Source organism: Octopus bimaculoides, chromosome 3 (assembly GCF_001194135.2).
Source record: "Octopus bimaculoides isolate UCB-OBI-ISO-001 chromosome 3, ASM119413v2, whole genome shotgun sequence".
Lineage (NCBI taxonomy): Eukaryota > Metazoa > Mollusca > Cephalopoda > Octopoda > Octopodidae > Octopus > Octopus bimaculoides.
Genome location: NC_068983.1, coordinates 1,651,856 through 1,656,948, shown reverse-complemented (window position 1 = coordinate 1,656,948; position 5,093 = coordinate 1,651,856). Strand labels below are relative to the sequence as shown.

The 5,093-nt window shown below is 37.3% G+C and overlaps 1 protein-coding gene and 1 long non-coding RNA gene across 9 annotated transcripts in view; one reads left to right on the top strand and one right to left on the bottom strand.

Moving 5' to 3' along the window:
- LOC106877248 (neuropeptide S receptor) overlaps positions 1 to 5,093 on the bottom strand; it is a 543,162-nt gene that overhangs the window by 525,715 nt on the left and 12,354 nt on the right. For 4 of the 8 annotated variants that reach the window (XR_008263601.1, XR_008263602.1, XR_008263603.1 and 1 more), the window contains exon 1: positions 3,912 to 4,537. The exons of 1 other annotated variant lie outside the window; for it this stretch is intronic. The gene's annotated coding sequence lies outside the window, so the exon portion shown is untranslated. Of the gene's footprint in view, positions 1 to 3,911; positions 4,538 to 5,093 lie in introns of those variants that run through there. 3 more of the 8 variants (XM_052965971.1, XM_052965973.1, XM_052965974.1) reach the window with 1 other exon arrangement.
- Positions 1,360 to 5,093, top strand: part of LOC128247255 (uncharacterized) — a 7,265-nt gene continuing 3,531 nt past the window's right edge. The window contains exons 1-2 of the long non-coding RNA XR_008263607.1: positions 1,360 to 1,720; positions 2,467 to 2,691. This is a non-coding gene — a long non-coding RNA (uncharacterized LOC128247255). The remainder of the gene's footprint in view (positions 1,721 to 2,466; positions 2,692 to 5,093) is intronic.

The window sequence follows — 5,093 nt, the reverse complement described above, 5'->3', positions numbered from 1 at the left end:
ATATATATATATATATATATATATATATATATATATATATACAGGCGTAGACCCCCACGCACACCAACATATATATGCATACGTACTCGTATACATGTATATGTACTTAACACCCACACATTCAAACTGGCCGTACATAAACACATGAACACGTAGCTGCATTTACATATACGCCGCATTTTCTCCGTGTATATCTTTATTGTTGTATATATGTGTATATTTGTGTATGCAAGCACGTGTGCGATGGACGTGTCTGTGTGAGCAGCTAGTTATTGGACAAATGGTAATGTTGTAGGAACATGCTAGTAGAGAGTGGAGTTTTGTACTGCAGCCGGTCTGTTTACAGAGAAGGTAGTGGTGTGTGATATCATGTCGCCCCCCCCCCCGGCGTGACAATAGCAAACAGGTGAGAAAACTGGTGTACCCGGTTGGGTGTCTATCATTAATGGAGAGCAGACAGGTAGACGTAGAAAGCGGGATGAAATGTTGTGGTGCCAGATATACTGGTTGACGGTGATCAGGAGTACGGGAAGAGGTAGATATGAAGGAAGCGGATTATGGTGAACGAACCTAGTGAACTCCAGAAAGAAAGAAGATTGGAGAAATAAAAGGAAACAAGTATTTTTACTCGCGAAATATTTAGAGAAACGAAATTTTGGAAATAAAACTACAGAGAAAAACAATAAAAGAAAGGAAGGCAAATACATGAAGATTTAAACGGAGAAAAGAAGAATGAAAGAAAGAATAAAATGAAATATTTGAATGGAAGTTTGTGAGTGAGGCAGAACGAAGATACTAAAGGTTAAATGCGAAAGAAATGAAATTTTGAAATAAAGAAATAATTGGTGGAATGGAACGTTGAAGGAATGAACGAAAGATGGAAGGAAAGAAAGACAAAACGAAAAGAAGGAAAACAGTCTCTGAAGGAGATTGGATAGGATATGTTAGTATGTAGCAGTAGTGAATTAACTGATGTTGCAGTAAAGTCGGGGGTGGAGGGGAGGGAGTCTGTACCTCGGCAGAGACTGAAGAAACAATGTTTGTTGTAACAACTTGGACTATAGCCCAGATTCCATTCTTGGTTCAAACCATTCCTTTTCTTTAGCGTTGCCAATGTGATTCAAAGTATGTTGGTAACAGTACGAAAGCAACAGTTGATACTTTCTGTTTGTATGTGTGTGTATATATATATGTATAAATACAGACATATATGCACACGCGCACATGTACCCATACACACAAACAAACACATATACACACATGTGCTTGTGTATGGATATGTCTGTACGCACATATGCATACGTACATGTAAATATGTATTTATGATTATGTAACTATGTACATAAGGAGGCGAGTGATTCTGTGGTGAGGCTGGTGCATAAGGATTTAGTTTCCAGCCTTGACCGAGCAATGCGTTCCGTTCTTCCTCAAAGCAATTTCCCGCTGCTCATGTTCACCCAGCAAGCCAACATGAGGAATCTTGCGAAGGACTAACGGCTCGTCCCGTGGGGTGGGGATATAGACACCGCAGAATCCTGGAAATCTGCCTCGTGCGCCTATTGCTGGAGAAGCACGTTTCATTCTTTTTTTTTTCTTTGAAGTATACATATTCACATGAGTGTATATACACACACATACACCCACACCACCAACACCACACACACGTTCAAGCAGACATGACGGAGAATCATTAGAACATACGACAAAATGTTTAGACGTTGTAAGTTCAAATCTTTTTATAGTAAATCGTTCACACGTCCATCCCGGGTCGATAAATGAAGTATCAGTCAAAAGTTGGGTTTTGGCGGAATTATTAAAGCGATGAAAAAATGGTTTGGCGCTATGTGTTATTGCTCTCTGTGTCGCGTGTTCTCAGGCTGGTGGAGCGAAATTGTTCAGTGACGGAGCCGCAATGTTTGTCTTTGAAAACTGCACTAAAATAAGAGAAAGAGGGCCGCTGGAAACAACTTTCACTAGTTTCATGAACATTCCATAGAACCCGTCAACGTGCACAGCATGTGTGCGTGTATATATGCATACACACTTATATACATACGCACAAGCATACATACATATATATATATATATATATACATACATACACACACACGCACATACATATATATATATATGTGTGTGTGTGAGTGTCTGTTTGTCTATCTGTGAATTCGGATACATGCAGACACACATACAGACAAATACAAACACGCACACATATGTAAGTGTGAATATCTACATACATATAAACATATACATATATATACGCATATGTAAACATATGCGTATATATCTATGTATAAGCGTATACATAGATATCAGTGTAGACATACATATATATGTGTGTGTCTGTGTGTGTGTTAAAAAGCTTTCATAGCGACTAAGTGCACAAGTGAAGTCGCTTCGATATATTGAAATTCTTCTTCTTTTTTTTTCTTTACATCTATATATCATCTTCTTTACCTTCAGTGCTGGTTCGCCTTTGATATTTACCGCTTGTAGAATGTAGCGGTTGGCACAGGTAGGTGAAACAAAACTTCGGTATTGTACGTGTGCTGCTTGTTACGACGTATGACGGTGAAAAAGTTGCTTTGCTCTCGTAGCATCCGTCGTGTTTCGCTGTTTAATAAGATCTTATCCCGGCCCCTGACTCTGTCTGGAATACTTCGCATCGTCTTCGTTGTCTAATGTTAAGTATGTAATGTATTTATTATTTAGAAATTTAGAATTTTGCATGGAGACGCATTTGTTTTCTTTTCTCCCTTACTTATACATACACAGACATAAAAAGTGTCTCTTACGCACTCAAAGATACAAAAGCACTTACATACACACTCACACATACATACATACACACACACATTCACAGTTAGTGAAAGATTACCTTGATTAAACTTTTTGAAATACATATTCAACTCTACGGCTTTATTAAAGTCTGCCTAAATTATTTAACTTGCTATAAATAACGTGTGTGTATGAGTGTGTGTGTAGCGCGTGTGTATTTATCTGGGCAGGTGTCTATGTGTCTGTGTATACAGACAGGCAAACAATTACATAGATAGATAGATAGATAGATAGATAGATAGATAGATAGATAGATAGATAGATAGATAGATAGATATGCATCATGATAAGACGCAACTAGACACAGCATTAGTGATGATACGTGGGGGTCACTGAATGTTTCCGATATTAAATAGACCCCCCCCACCGCTCACGTGGCTGATTTAAGCAGAAAGAACCAAAACTCAGGCCACGTCCATCTGGCTCTAGCTCAGTCAGTACATGGCTATCTAGGGACCACCATGTCCTGATCCATAACAAGCTCGAAGCAGCCAGTGCTGCACTCAATACAGAACGAGTATTTGGTTTCGCATTGCTGTTACTCTGAGTAATAACAGATCGAAATCTTTGCACTTATCCATACATATACGCAGTCTAAACACAGATATAATACACACACACACACACATATATATGCATGTACGCACAAATTTATATATATATATATATATGAAATTTAGTTTTTTTTTGCTTTTTTTCCTTTACGGGTGAGTGCCTGCACTCGCACGCGATTGTGCGTGTGTGTGTGTGTACCCTATATACATTATAAATTGGGAATTGCTATTTCTTATGTAATCGATTTTTTGTTCACTATGTCTTTATAAACACTGATTTTATACGGAAACAAAAAACAGAATCTAGCAGGAGTCGACCCCGCTATCGATAAATAACCCATATTCTTTTTTTGCTACTCTGTACATAAATTGTGAGTGTGTGTTCGTGTGTGTGTGTGTGTGTGTGTGTGTGTGTGTGTGTGTATGTGTGTGTGTGCGCGCGTGTTTGTATGTGTGTGTGTGCCGTGCGCGCGCGAATATATGGTTGTGTGTTTGTGTATATGCATATACACTTACCTTAATGTATTCGCAGAAATTTCAATATAAGATTTCTGTGGAAGTCTTTCATTTCAAAATTCTGTCCCTAGTTTCAATTTTTGAGCGTGTCTTTCTTTTTAAATGCAATTAAAACCTCCTTAGACACGAATAAGGTAGACATACGGTGATACGACTCAGCTGAATTGTTTGCGAGTTGGTCTACCGAACGGAGCAGTCACAGTACGCCTCCGCCAAGCATGTACTTCTCTGTTCGACACCTTAAACTCTCTCTAACTATCTCACATTCTTATCTTGTCGACAGGCACCATAGTTAAGTACAGCTCGCCTTTTGAAAAGAAAAAAAAAAATTACTTTTTAAAATAATACTTTTTTTTCTTTTTTACTTCGCTAATATTTCTTAGATGAAATCCTGCCAGGAACGGAAGGATATCCAGTAGGATGTGATTCCTTACATGTAATACATGAACATAAATCTGTTTACGTGTTGCAAGCTCGCTCCAGTGGTTTATCGGAATCGCATTCCGTATACATGTCCACTCAATCCTCCACATATATTAACCCGACACGTAAACCACACACATCATCTACATACTCACATCTCTACTCTTATGCTGTTTTACAAACTCCACTCACCCTCCCACTTTCTCTCGTGCTTTCCATAAGTTTCCCCTCCCCTCCCTAATTTACTTTTCCTTCCCTTCCTTAACGTTTTCTTCTTTCTCCACTATCCAAGTTTGTCTCCCACCATCTATTATTCTATCATTCTATTATTCTACTATTCTATTATTCTACGTTCAATTTCTACCACTTTTTAACTTACTTCCCAACTTTAATATTATTATCGGAATTATTTCAATAATCATTCACAATTCACCCTGTTCTACGAATCTTGTTTCCTTTACACACAAACACAAACACACACAAACACGCGCAAATACATACATACACATACATACATATAAATATATATATACACATATATATACACATATATCCATACATATTCATATATACATGTATAAAAACACATGCATGTATACACATATATATATATATATGGAGATATACAATTGTCAATTTTCCTTCTGTATGTGTATCTATCTACCTACCTATATATATATATATATATATATTATACACACGCACACACACACATATACACATATATATTCATGTATATATATATATATATATATATAT